The sequence below is a fragment of the Aythya ferina genome (assembly GCF_964211825.1).
Source record: "Aythya ferina genome assembly, chromosome: 8".
Taxonomy (NCBI): domain Eukaryota; kingdom Metazoa; phylum Chordata; class Aves; order Anseriformes; family Anatidae; genus Aythya; species Aythya ferina.
The window spans coordinates 18,284,113-18,299,280 of record NC_140304.1 but is presented as its reverse complement, the minus strand read 5'-3'; the positions used below and the strand labels follow the sequence as shown (position 1 = coordinate 18,299,280).

Below are 15,168 nucleotides of genomic sequence, written 5' to 3'. Positions count from 1 at the left end.
AGGTATACTCAGACATACGTATAACTTCAGTTTTAAACAGGCTTGTAGAGCCCTTCACCTGGCCAGCTTCTCTCTTACTATGAACAAGTAGTCCTGGAAATCCTAAAACCCTGCAAGTGCTGCGTGTGGAGGCAGAGGCCCTGCTGCACGTGGGTAGGGCAGGTGGTTGGCGTGGATACAGACAATGCCTGCAGGGAAACGAGAAGCTGTTGAAAGCCAACAATGTGGCGGGTCGGAGCCTAGCTGGAGGTCACACTTCACCCCTGTCAAGCCATTCCCCCTGTGTAGCCGCAGGGATCCCACGGCTCCGGCATGGACGGCGGGGCCGCGGTGGGGGCCGCACTGCTGCTGCTGGCGCTGGTGGCGGCAGGGGAGGTGGTGGCGGTGCTGCGGGACGGCGGCTACGAGGGACTGCTGTCCGCCGTGCACCCCCGGCTGCCGGAGGACGGCTGGCTCCTTGCCAGCCTTCAGGTAAGGCGGCATCCCCCGAGGCAGCAGGCCCACGGCTGCCGTGGTCCCGTGCTGGTGGTCAGTGCCTGGTGCCCCCAGCTCTGGGGGGGAACGGTCCTGATGCGTCCCTTTAGCCACCACCAACCTCAACCGATCATGTTGCTGGTCTCCAGAGAGGCAGCCTTAGTGTTTATGTCATCCTCGACGGTGAATGAGTGCTTCTAAAGCAGCCCTGAGATGCCTGAATACGAGGTCTTGCAGAAATGGGACAATGGGATGATAGGATCGTTACGCTGCCTTGATGAGATCGCTGAGCTCTTTTCTTTAATGTTTGCTGGCAAATGCCGTAGTCAGGACTGATCGCAGAGCGAACATACTGCTTAATCCGTCAACCTGTTTTTTCCATTGCTTATTTGCCAGGACATGATCACTGAGGCTTCTTTGTATTTGTTCAATGCTGCAAGAGGAAGGGTCTATTTCAGGAGCATGAATATTCTGATACCTCCGACATGGAAGGACAAGAGTTATGAGAAACCAAAACACGAGACCTATGAAAAGGTAAGGCTCAACAGCTAATGCAGGGAATAGAGTGCATTAAAAAAATCTTTTAAACATTTATTCGTGTACCCACATGTACATTAACTTTTAAAAAGTGATGTGAACAACCATCCACATGAGAATGCCCTTAAAACAGGCAAAATCATGATCTAGGAACCATTGCTAGTAAAACCACGAGTAATGAGCATCAGTAACAACACAGAGTTGTACCATCCTTTTGGTTTTAAATGAGAAACAAGAGAGTCCTGAACTGCAAGAAGCTCCATGTTAAATCTGTCATAGTCCATAAACACAATCCTTTGCAGATTGTTTAATTATTTTGAAAACCTGGCCGACAGCTGGACTGAATACCCTTATTCTGAATATCCTGTCTGCTCTGAATATCCTTGTTGTTACTCAGTTTTGTTTCTCTACTTGTTTTCACATTTATGACAAGTCAAGGACCTCTGCTTGTGATTTCCAGTGTTTTGCTTAGTTGTGTTTTTGGTTTGGTTGTTGTTGTTTTTTTTCCCTCTTGCTTTCTTAACCTATCATCCCTCTAATAATTCCTGGGTGGCAGTTGTGTTGATGACAGCAGCAATACTTGTCTAGGTGGAGTTTCAGACTTATTAGGGAAGGTCTGTCTCAAAAGCCAAGGAAATCTGAAAGAGCAAAGTCAGCTTGTTGCTACAGAGGTAGAAAAAGAAGCAGAGACTAGTTCATAATGGTTAGTTTTCTCCATTTATTCCAAACTTTGTGTAGCTGGAATCCAGGAAATGGGATGCATGTTAATCTGTGTTTTAGCTACATGCATGGCCATTGGTACTTATGACCAGCTCCACAAGTAAGAGATATTTGCAGCAGATATTACAATATATTTTCTCACTAGGTTGTGTAATAATATCAACAAATCCTTATGAAAATGTATTGGTCATCAGAAAGAAGACTTTCCACTTGAAAGACCCTTGGAAATTGGACCTGTCCTTGTGTTTACACCTGCAAAAACATGTAGAAGTGGATTCTTCCTCACTTGCTGTTTTTAAATAAAAAGAAGCTAGCTCTATAAAAGATGTGCTATAGATTTGTAGGCATACTGTGGGTGGATACAGTAGACCTCAGCAAAAAAGTGCATAGAAATGTCTGTTTTGACTTTAAAGATGATCAGTCCCTTAATTTGATTAGTTTAAGGCTGATATCATTGATATAAACTGAATAGCATATTTGGATTTTATATTCTAAATTAAATTAATATTGGAACTTGCAAAGAGGAATATTTTATGTTCCTTCTCTCTGTGATGTTTTCTGCCAAGAATTTTAAGCTAATACATGAAACAGCAGTACAGAAAGGAAAAGCATGGCTATGTGCAAGAAAAGAAACACCCCTTTCAAGATCACTGGGCTTCTGGTGAAAGGGCTTGCTTGGCTCTCTATTTTATTACTGTAGTCAGAAGCATTTTTTTCTAAGAAATGTGTCTAATATGTAAAAAGCTTTAATAAAGGAATAAATACAGTAGTCTCCCACTTCAAGCTTCAATTATGCTGCTGGGAAATCTGTCCATAATCTGCTGTTAGTCTTTCTGTGTCAGAAAGTAGGAGTTCTGTTATGGGCTGGGTAACATTAGATCATGTACAGAATATTACAGCAGAATATTTCTATCATTACTCAAGTTACTTTTTGTGTAATTTCAGGCAGATGTCATAGTGGCTGATCCTTATTGGAAATACAGTGATGATCCATACACCCTACAACACGAAGCATGTGGAAAAATGGGAAAATATATTCACTTCACACCTAACTTCCTAGTAAATTATTATTTGATGGACATCTATGGCTCACGGGGTAAATTCCTTAAACCATTTACTTCTCCAGCTTGCCATAGCAGTGTAGAACAAAAGACAGAAGAATACTAAAAACTACATTGCATAACCCTTTCCTGTACGTTTCGTGCACATATCTCAGTAGCATGTGCTGCTGTGCAAAAACCTGTGCTAACTGCATAAAGATAGCCTTTTGTTCCTAATCCCACACTAGTATGGTTAATGGAAAATGAAGTTCTGGTTTGTTGAGGTTAGTTCCACTTCCAACATCAATTTTTTAATTACATTTTGATGCATGTTTTACTCTCCTGTAAGTGTATATTAAAAAGCATTCCTGTTTTGTCATACACTCCTGGAGTCTGAATTCAAGCTCAAACAAATGATGATAAAAGAAGCCAATTTTAAGTGATGTAAAATCTAAGACTTTCAAATGACGTTATTTGAATTTAGTCACACTTAGACACAGATGTAAATTGCTTGATATTAAAACTGCATACAGCTGATTGCTGCTGGAAAGGTGCTGGTCAGGAAGTCCCTGCTGTGGCATTGCTGATTAGTTCTGCAGGCAGTGGCTGACTCCCATTACAATGTCCTCCCTGCAGGCAGAGCCTTTGTGCATGAGTGGGCCCACCTTTGATGGGGGGTGTTTGATGAGTATGACACTGACAGACCTTTCTATGTCACCGAGAAGAATCAGGTTAAAGTTACAAGGTAATTCGGCATTTTTTCCTTCTGCAAGCCCTTTTTGGTGCACTTCAGAAAGCTGCCTGATGTTTTTCTATGAAGTCTTGAGGCATTCCTATTTCTCCTTTATGAATAGAGCACATGATTTTCTCCACATTCATCTTTCCACATTTCTGTCGTTGATGGATTGGCAGTGTCAGTGAGTGTTACATTTTTCTGAATTGACACTGGACACTTAACCACTTCCAAGCTCTGCTCCTGGAGAGGAAATGGTGCTTGTACTGAAATCCTTCTTCCCACGCTATTTGTCTGTTCAAGCTTTTCTGCCACTTACCCCCTCACCCTTCTCTGGGTACACTGCAGATATTGGGCTTTCCTATTAAGCTTCTCAGTCTCTCTTCTTCAAACAACTTTTTTCATCTTTGCTACTCCTGCACATATTCACCCCACACGCTCACCAGTGCGGGAATGCCTGACTCTCTACCTGCTTTTCCTTGCTGTCCATATGGCCAAACGGACATTGAGAAACAAAGTTTTATTACAGCACATTTAACCTGGTAGCTCACTGAGATGTTGCCTGTGCCTGTGGTACACCAGCGAGCCATTTACAGGCATTTTCTCGGGTACAGAAGCATTTGGAAGAGGTTGCTGCTGGATGAATAAGATTACTTATGCAGTTGTAAACTTTACATCTGTAACTGTAATATTTCTACTTAGTCAAAGAATGATGATGAACTGTAATATTTCTACTTAGTTAAAGAATGATGTGATGGAGAAGTTAAAAAAAAAAAAAAGATTTTTCTTCATGTCACATCACATGTATCTTTATACTGTGATGACTTGTTGCAGGAGCTATGCAGAGTATACTGCAAACATCATTAATGTCATCACTATATTCAGGTAGGGTTTTTAAGTGGAAATGTATTCTGTTTTATACTTAGGTGTTCCTCTGATCTTACTGGCATCTATGTGTGTGAAAAAAACTCCTGCACTGATGGTAGTTGTGTCATTAATCAGGGTTTTTTAAGGAAGGATGTGCATTTATTCCTGAGAGAAATCAAACTGCAGTATCATCAATAATGTATATGCAAAGTTTATCATCTGTAAGTACAAACTTATAAGAACAGATTTCTTTCAATGAAACATACTGTTATAAAACTTTATTTATTCTTCTTTTAGAAAAGCTATTTTTTTCAACTTTCATGTAAGCAAATTAACTGCAATGCGTACTGCTAATAATGTGGAACGATGTTTACTGTCAGCTGATGTCTCAACTATACAAGAAAATCAGCATTAATGGTTTTCCACTGCTATATTTATTTGTTACTATGTTGTTGAATACTTCTGATTTTTGTCTACTTGTTTTTCATTTTAGGTGGCTGAATTCTGTAATGAGCATAACCATAACAGAGAAGCACCCAATTTTCAGAATCAAATGTGTGACTACAGAAGCACATGGGAAGTAATTAAAAACTCTACAGATTTTGAAAATAATCCTTCACTGACCAACAGCAGCCTCATTACTCCTCCCTCCTTCTTATTGCTGCAGAAGAGAGACAGAGTAATCTGTTTAGTTCTTGAATTTTCCAACACAATAGCTGGGGTAAATTCTTTATCAGATGTATTCCATTTCACATTTTACTTTTTCTTGTCTTGTGTTTTCAGAAACTGTATTCATCTAAAAGTAGTCTCCAAGCAGAGATTGAAAAATCTCGCCACAGATGCAAGGAATCAATTTGACAGTGACATAATTTGGGATTTTCTTTTCTTTTGAGGCAGAGGAATCAAGACCAACATAAATGAGGCCAGGACGGCGATGCTGGATACTCGCCAGTTGACTATCGGTGGCAAGGTTTGAGAGAAATAAAAGACACTGCATGTTATAGTTTAAATATTTAGGCTGGGTAGCCTGGAACATGAGAAAGATGGAAATGAGCTGGAAGGGCAGGAAAAAAAGTGAAAGGAACAAAAAAAAATTCCAGAAGAGAGGGATCTCAAAGTCTGAAGACAACCAGTGCTCAGCAGTGAGTGGGCTAAGCATTTGATTAGTTTAAGGCTGATCTTCATTGAAATAAAGTGAATAGCATGTTTGGATTTTGTATTCTAAATTAAATTAATGTTGGAACTTGCAAAAGGGAATATTCCATGTTCCTTGTCTTTGTGAAATTTTCTGCCAAGAATTCTTAGCTATTAATTTATAATTTGCAGCATTCATTATTATTCCACATGCTTACAAATCTATTTGTTTTTAAACTTCTTTTATATGTAGGGTAGCTGTATCAATAGATTGCATCAAGCAGCAGAACTGTATTTACTGCAAATTGTGGAAGAAAACTCTTACGTTGGTATTGTCACATTCAGTGACAGAGGAGAGATCAAAACTCATGTGCTCCAGATAGTCAGCGATTATGCACGGAAACAGCTTGCTTCGTACCTACCTACAGCTCCAGGGAGGGACAGAGCAAATGTCTGTGCAGGCCTGCAGCTCACGCATGAGGTGAAGCATCACTTCTCTTTGCACCTCTTGTGTAGATGGTTTGTTCTTTTCAGTTATGAGGATTTCTGTGTCTAGGCTGCATCAAGTGTTTTCTACTGATAATTATGTAGTTTTTGAAAAGAACCATTGTGGCTTTTCTGTGTACCTTTTATGTATCATCTACTAATAATTAAAAATATAATAACCAAACTCTTTTTAAAATAACGTTATGTGATTGTTGCCATACGCTTAATGATATATGCATTTTAAACTATCATGTTATGTATTTTTAAACTTTGCAACTTTAGCCATTACAAATTTTATGAGCTATATAAGCTTTATCTTTTTTTTTTTTTTTTTTTTTTTTTTTTTTTTTGTATTTTGCTTTCTAAATTATTCTTAAAACCTAGGCTGGCACACTCAGCATTTCTGCATCCTTTGATTAAGGAAGATTTTGTTTGTTAACTTCAACTTCTGTTTCTCTAAAATCACATTTCATTTGGTCTTGTTTTGCAATATAAATTCGTTAGCATGCTCTTATTATTGCATGTTTAAGCCCAGTATATTAAGGAAATTTTTTTCCTGCTTTGGTTTATTTCTGTCTGCTGAGTACTGCAACAGTTCAGCAAATGCCTCATGTGAAATGTATTCATCCTGACCCTATGATGGGTCACCGCCTCTCTGAATTTGTAATGAAGCAGAAATTTGGGAGCAGTGCTGTTTTTTCTTGTCTGATTTTAATTGACTTTCTGCATTCTGGAGCCTGTAGTCTCAGCCTTCTGCTAGGAGAAAAAAGGAAGTAAAAGAGGTGCTTCAAGAAAGGGAAATAATAGGTGCCTACTGCATGGCTCCTTGTCAAATACCCATTTGCAGCATATTCTTATTTTAGGCCCTTTACTTTCTATACCTTATTGTGATATAAAACCTTCATTGTATTCATTCTGATACAATTTCTTTAAAGACAGTGTCAAAATTAATTTCAGTGTAGATGATATGATATTTATAGCATCTGCTAATGCTTGTTCTTCTACTATCAGGTCATTAGGAAGAAAGAAGGAAATCTGTATGGATCTGAAATTATATTGGTAATGGGTGGACAAGACAATAGTACGAGCAGGTGTTTTTCTGAAATGATTAACAGTGGATCAATCATCCGTACCATTACTGTTGGGTCCTCAGCTGCTAAGGAAATCGAACACTTCTCCAAAGAGACAGGTAAGTACAGGAACAAACCATGACTCCGGTCCTGAAAGTGTTCAACTCAGGTATGTCTAGTAAAGCTGGCATATGCATAGATTTATGTGAAACCGAGAACCTGACAATATATTTCTGTTTGGAACAATCTCAAGCAGTAAGTCTCAGACACAATTTCTTTCTCAGAAAACGCCAAAGAAAAGTGTCCTTACTGTGACTTGGAGTGAGACTCATTATGAAGTCCCTGCTTCCACTCAAAGGTGTTAGCAGAGCCACAGATCTAAAAGGAGATTGAAAGCCAATGGTACAGACTAAACAAAGAAGATCTAGGTTCCAGATTTTAATAGGTACTAGAGTGTAGTAACATCAGTGAAAATTCAGCACCTAAATAACTTACTTTTGCCAGAGACACTGGAAGAAGAATACAGCTTTTATTCTTGCACATAGGCACTTATAAAAAGCTGTCCCTGAGTGTCTGTGTTGGAAATGGCCTTCATTCATGCAGGTAGCCTTGACAAGTCTTCAGCTCGATAAGTTACGCTACTCGATTAAAAATGTAGTATTGTTATTGCAACATTACCATATTTTCTTAAAGCAATGTAAAATTATTTCATATAATGTAATTTCAGAGTAATTAACTCCCTTTGTCATTCTGATTCAAGAGTCATTTTGAAGCTGCTGAGTTTTTAAACTCTGATGAAGAAGATGGTCAGAGACCATGGATAAGGGAGGTGGCTGTCCTCCCTCCCTGACAGTTCTGTGACCTGTGGTACATCTTGCAAACCTGATCTAGTTATTGTGTCATGTATAATATGTAATAGCCAAATTTGTAATCAGCTATGCTGGTTCAGGAGGGCTGAAGTATTTTGTTTCTGAAAGACTGGACTTCAGTGACGTACTGGATGTTTTCACTGACATTTTGTCCAGAAGTGAAGATACTTTCAATCTGTTCAGGTTTGTCATATGAGCACAGTTAATATTTCTGCTTCCTGTTGTTTTAGATAAAATAAAAATGTAGCAAATTTATCTAGGAGTCCTGCTTCCTCTTTTCAGATGACCACTTCTCCAGCCTCTATTTGCAGGTTGAGCAAAGTATTGAGACAATACTATTGTGTTAAACTTCTTTTGTATAATCTGGAAAACTGTAGAAAGTTCCCTCAGATTCTACTGTTTGCTAGAGTATATCAAGCTTTTTCTCTGCAGTTTGTCTCACACAAGGCATAGAATGTCATCTGACAGTTTGATCCTCCAAGGAAGTTATGAGGGCAATGATCTGTCTCCATCAGGAATTCTATCTATTGCTATTTTTTTCCTCATGGAAGAGCATGTAGATTGAACTTTTAAACTCATAAATCAATCTTCTTCAGTGTCATGCTCTTTAACAGCAGCATTGCTTTTGAGCTGGGAAAGTGGCAATATCCTACATAGCTATATGTTTCTGGAATTCCATCCAGCAGAAATGTAACATGAAAAGAAGGCCATTGGGCCTAATTTTTCTGCCATTTCTGTGATTCCATGGAACTGTCACTAAATTTTGCTGCTTTGTATTTGAGGGGGAGAATAAAGTCCCCATTTATTATAAAAGAATAATATTGGTGTGTGTTTTCAATTCTTTTCAAGTCTATCAGGTCTGATATTTAAAGTTGTCTGAATAAAAATAAGTCCTTCTTTGTCAGAATATATGTGATTTTCAAAACTGACAGAATAATTTTGTTTTTGATAGATCGAAAGTGCTAGTGAAAGTATTGGAGGGTACAAACAACTCAGGAGGGCAGTGACTATTGATAGCACCATGGGAAGAGAAACCTTCTTTGTAGCCACCTGACAAGCTGCTGAACCACCTGAGATCAATCTGGTTGATCCCAATCGGAAAAGCTACACCAGCAAGGACTTTGTCTCTGATTCAGTTTTCCATGTAGCACGTCTCCAGATTCCAGGAATTGGGGAGGTACAACTTATGGTCTTTTTTTGCCTTTTAACAATTTTGCTTTTTAACATCCTGACTCTACATTGCTTCGATTCTAATAAAGTTATGTTAAGGAAAATCATTTAATAGCATGAGACAGAATGGGTCTGCTACACTATGTTAGTATGACTGCTGTTGCGTGCCAAACAGAAGCATCTGCTGTGTTCAAGAGCGCTATCTGAAGGTGCGTTTTTTTTATTACTTCACACTTGGTTTACAACTTAACTACAAGTTTCTGAGAACTATCAGAAACCGAGCCAGTAGGCGAATCTTCTGTCTTGTTACTATTCTAACAAGTAGATAGCATTACAAGTGTGTGGTTTTTCTTTTTAACTTAATAATTCATTTAAAATTACTCCATTGTTCATAGAAACATATTCCCATCATTAAAATTCTGAAAACTTTTTTTTTCCCCATAAAAATTAATCCTTAATTTCTTAAATAGTCCACAGATGCTAAGAAAATAATCAAATCTGATGCTTGTGGTCTCACATGGAATAGTTGCCAAACAATTGGCAAAAGACAGAGGACAGCTGGAAAACACTTCTTCATTCTGAGTTGCATTTATGAGTGTTCCCAGTGACAGAAACAAAGCTACTTGAAGGATGTTACTTAGTCTAAGGAGGCTGTCAGAATTTAAATAAGCATAAATTAAATTATCCAAAAGTGAATTATTTCATTTGAAAATATTTGATTGTTGTTTTTTCAGACAGGGGAGTGGACATACACACTGACAAATGTTCACCTGGCTCCTCAAGTTCTAACAATGACAGTAACTTCTCGAGCAGCAAACTCTACTATACCTCCTGTGGCTGTAAAAACCCATATGAGTAAAGATATAAATTACTATCCCAGTGCAATGGTTGTCTATGTACAGGTGAGTCACGGCTTTTCCCCTGTTCTTGGAGCAAGCGTGACTGCTGTCATCAGTCCAGAGATTGGAGATCCCATTTCCTTGGAACTTCTGGACAATGGAGCAGGTAAAAAGACTCTAGGAATATAAATTCAAAAATATCTAGAAAATGAAATTATAGGGCTCCCCTAAATGCTACCTTCACTGAATACTGTATGATACAATGCACTGAGACCGAGTTTCCAAGGTTCTGTGGTAACACACAAGAGTGCAACAAACAGTTGGTGCTGTTTCTGGATACACTTTGATTCAGAAAAGGATTTATGTGCATAAATAAAATACACAGACATGTTCCAGTAATCAGAATTGTGTTGTGTGCTGGAGCTACCAGTTGTCATTCAAGCTGATCAAAATAAATGATGTTCAGCACATTGGAAGATGAGGTCTTCAAAGAGCAGTAACTTAAACAGCTGTTAGCAGAGTGAAGTATGACCACTTACAGGCAGAAATTGCAGGCCCTATGCTTTACTCCCTCTTACAGTTGCCAAGCAAAGCTGTAAATATCCAAAGGAGTTTGGATTTAGTAATATTTTAACTTGTGCATTTGCTTTGCAGAAATTATTCTGGTTACTTCAGCATGCTGCAAGGCAACATCTTACATGCAGTCCATCATATTGGTAGAAAGGATAGTTACGGAGAGTAGAGTAGTAGAGTAGGTAGTTACAAAATCACTTTGGTAACTTTTGGAGCTACTTCAATAAAGTGTTTTTTCTATATTAAAGTTCACAACTGAAAACAATCAGAAGTAGTAATGAATACTCTCTGGTTTGTGCCACCATAGGAGTAAGTCCATAAATTAGAAGTGTGTTTCAGGAATGTACAGAGGACTTTGGAGGTGAAGGTCCACCCACCCCATTTTCCCTGAATTCCTGGGCGGTTTCCCAGATCCCAGCTCAGGGGCCAAAGTGTAACAACTTATGAAATAATAGATGATTTTCCTGTTAGCTCTTCCTTCAGTTAACATGCCATACAAAGAGGTATCTTAGCTTCAGATCATAGTCTTCTTTAAGTTTTAACATACAACCAAATGCAGAGGATCTGCACAGGTTGCACATCAGAGGAGAATTTACCTATTATTCTTACATTCTAGTTTCTGTATGTGAATCTAGAAAGCATAAATAAGCACATCCATTTTTGTTTGATGTTAATTTATGTCATTTTTCTGTCTAGGTTCTGACATTGTTAAGAATGATGGCATATATTCCAAGTACTTGTTTTCTTTCCCTGGGAGTGGCAGATACAGCCTGAAAGCTCATGTCCAAGCTAACAGGACTATTGTGCCACAAACTGCAAAGCTGTGGAGTCATGCCATGTATATACCAGGTTATATAGAAAATGGTAAGGTAAAGCAATGAAGGGAAAATGATATAGCTATCTATTCCAGCACCTGAATACATCACATCCCTTCACAAATACTAGGAGGATGCATTAGAACAACAACAGCCCAGCTAGGAGATGTTCAGTTACGAAGGCATTAACACCAAAAGAGTCTGTATACCCCAGAATACTGAAAGTATACCACAAACAACTATAATGGGGTAGTACCTATGTAGTACAGATAGACAGGATTTGTGTTTTGTTTGTGAAAAGACTAACAATAAGTTTATTAAGTAATAATGACTATTATTACTTATATTCAGTCATCCTAAATTAAGAACAGTTACAGCATTAGGATATTAAACTCTCCTGTAATTATTTTATAACAAGCAACAGTTACTGTAATTTCATATTAGCTTTCTTAGTAATTAGCACTCTTGAAACTGTAAAGAAACAGATACTACACTAGAAATGATTGTACATAATTGAGGTTTATAGATTTTTCAGATTTAAAACAGTATAAATGAGGTGATGTTCAGGTCACCTGCAGAGTACAATAATGTGCAAGAAGTTAAGATTGATGAGCATTTTTTAATGCTGTAGGTAAACTCAAGATGAACCCATCAAGACCCCCAGCTATTAAAAGTGATATTCAAGACAGAAGAGGAGGTTTCCATAGAACAGCTGTGGGAGAATCCTTCATAATATCTGCAGTTCCAATGGGACCTCATGCTGATGTGTTTCCACCATGTAAAATTATTGACCTTGTGGCCAGAATAGAAGATGATAAGGTCATTCTATCATGGACCGCACCAGGAAATGATTTTGACAAAAGCCAAGGTATGTTCGTAGCTTGCCGGCCTGCTTCCTACCCAAAGTGGAAGATCTGTAATGGAGTTTAGTCTCACTGACACTAGTGGGAATCTTCTTATAAACTATGGTGGTTCTAGTTGCAAAGATTTTAAATGGAATTAGACGATAAGCTTTTTGAGAGTTTCAAAATCAGTGCTGGTGATTTTGATGGAAGGCTTACTTTTACTAAGTTGATGTTTTCTGCTACTCATGGAAGGTAGACATATTACTCTGTACATGTAAAGAAAAAATGTAAATAAACATCAGATTTGGTCAAGTAGGAATTTTACTTCACCAACTTTAACATAACAGTAAGTGAAGTCAGAATTACTGTCAGATTTCCGTGTGGCCTCATGATGACCACCATCACTTCTTCATTTCAATGCTGTGCTGTGAGAAATTGAATCATTCAAGCACTTAGTTTAGGTAACAAGTTTTTGTAGATCTATCCGTCATGCTGCATTATTTTTTTATGGTGCTCAACTGACTTATGAAGAAAATATTAGGTAAGTATTATTTTGGAAGCATTTTGAAAAGAGAGTATTTGGAGAGAGATCAGAAGTTTGAATGATAGCTAATACACAGATGACAATATCTTTTAATATTTGTATTTTCAGCTGCAAGTTATGAAATCAGAATAAGTGAGAGTCCTCTGGAACTAAGGTTCTATAAAACTTGTTTAACAGCTTCTATAAAACTGGTTTAGTGAATACTTCCACTTTATCACCTCAGCATGCTGGCTGCAAAGAAATATTTGCATTTAAACCAGAAGCTTTTACAACAGGAAACATAACCATAATTTACGTTGCGATGTGTGCTGTTGATGATGTTTTTCTTCACTCTGAGCTGTCTAATATTGCATGAGCTGTAAAGTTTGTTCCCCCAATGGTGTATCCCACTTCTAATATGGAGTTTCAACAATATTGTTACTAGTCTTTGGATTACTAACAGTAGTATGTATTACAGTAAGCACAACCGTTTATTTAGTAAAGAAAAAGAAAAAGACACTTCCAGAAAATGCAGCTAAGTTGCTTTAACATAAAGTGTCAGAGCTTGTTAGAGCTCCGGATACTTGAAAATATTTAACTGCTTTGACTTGCAAAAGTAGATATCCTACAATAAACAGAATAAATAAGTAATGACATTCCAGATATTGAAGTGATTTGTTAGCCATATCATGGTGTCTATGAATTTGATAACAGAAGGCTTGGTTGCAGTAAAACAAGTCATATGCTGTACCACCTTGCACCATAGAGATGCAATATCTGTCTAGGAACTTACATGGGCGCTGTGCAATGTCATAGTGTATTCTTATTGTGTGATGAAAAAGTTGTAATTAAATTGACAGAGATACCGAAGACAGTGTGCCTTATTTAAAAACAGAAAAGGAAAGGAAAGGAAAGGAAAGGAAAGGAAAGGAAAGGAAAGGAAAGGAAAGGAAAGGAAAGGAAAGGAAAGGAAAGGAAAGGAAAGGAAAGGAAAGGAAAGGAAAGGAAAGGAAAGGAAAGGAAAGGAAAGGAAAGGAAAGGAAAGGAAAGGAAAGGAAAGGAAAGGAAAGGAAAGGAAAGGAAAGGAAAGGAAAGGAAAGGAAAGGAAAGAAAAGAAAAGAAAAGAAAAGAAAAGAAAAGAAAAGAAAAGAAAAGAAAAGAAAAGAAAAGAAAAGAAAAGAAAAGAAAAGGAAAAAAAAAGGGGGGGGGGAAGGAGCAAAACAAAGCAGTATGAGTTCCTACAGTTCTCATTTACATTTATGTAAGCACATGTGCCATTCAGCTTCCAGTTGTGGTGGGGAATTCCACAGGAAGAAGATCAGAGGCTGAGGGCGCTTAATTGAGAAACTCTGTTGAGGCAGAAATAACCTTTGTCCTGACCCTGCGGAAGGTAAAAGAGTGTTTACTGGAAACCGGAGCAGACGAGGGAAGGAGCACAAGAGGTATACACAAAGCCAATCCTGCACACTCTCTGCTTTCACACCTGAAGTGTCACATTAAGGGTGTTTGGAGGGAAACTGTACCAGTGTACAAGTGTTTCCAGTATGTTATTCTCTTCTAGTCATCACTTACATCCTTAAACCACAGAGCTGAATCTCTTTGTTGTTAGCTGCTACTAAAGGAAACAGTTGCATTAGAATTGGATTAGCCCTATTGTTGCTGCTCTGCTGGGGTTTAGAAGGCTGAAAAGTGCTGATTATCAACACTGGGGATTGCTTTGAGTTTACTATGCCCTTCAAGGATCTCTTCTGATCCTATAAACACATTTTTAACTACATCTCTGCATATTAATATATATGGGTGTATTGTGCATGTGTGTGCATGCAATGTGTGTGATTAAATTTGTTTCCCGTAACATCAAATCGCAAATGTAACGATTATCTTGCTGTAAAACCATGTATGAAGATAAGGCAGTGCAATATTGTATAGCTGGAGTCTGGTTCAATTTGTTCTTCACTACCTGGAAGAAAAAGAATTGAGGAAACTTGTAGAATGTGTCCTCTATGTAAAGTCAAATTTGCATTGTTTCTTTGAAATGAATTGGATACTAAATTAAATACAACAAAGTCAGACAGATTCTGTATTGCTAAAAGGATCTTTTCCTCAGAGAATACAGAAGTGTACAGAGCATTTCAGAGCAGATGCAAACTTCGGGAGATTGTCACATTGCTAAAATTTGACATTTACATGTCATCACCACCATCTCCTTATTGCACCTCTGTGAGGTGACAGCTGCTGCTGCTGCTGCACCCCAGGAGCAGCCAATTTTGTAGCAGCTGCAGGTGGAAATAAATGGGTTCTGCTGAGAACCAGTCTATGGCAGTAGTGAGATTGCTGTTTGGTGCTTTAGTTCCTCAGCAGTAATGCAGATCAGAAAGAGCAAAAGCACAAAGGCAAAGGAAAGGGAAGGGCAGGGAAAGGAGTTTGGGGACAGGAAGGACCTTTGTCACAATCTATCCAGAGTAAAAAACTG

The 15,168-nt window shown here is 38.2% G+C and overlaps 1 pseudogene across 1 annotated transcript; it reads left to right on the top strand.

Annotated features, from left to right (window-relative positions):
- Positions 1–312: 312 nt before the first annotated feature.
- LOC311440544 (calcium-activated chloride channel regulator 2-like) lies at positions 313–13,599 on the top strand (annotated as a pseudogene). Its single transcript, XR_014698931.1, has 14 exons — positions 313–471; positions 871–1,008; positions 2,677–2,827; positions 3,408–3,516; positions 4,431–4,592; positions 4,865–5,092; positions 5,759–5,986; positions 7,003–7,180; positions 8,011–8,117; positions 8,883–9,107; positions 9,835–10,105; positions 11,209–11,376; positions 11,959–12,195; positions 12,825–13,599. The product of XR_014698931.1 is annotated as a calcium-activated chloride channel regulator 2-like (transcript).
- Positions 13,600–15,168: the final 1,569 nt, after the last annotated feature.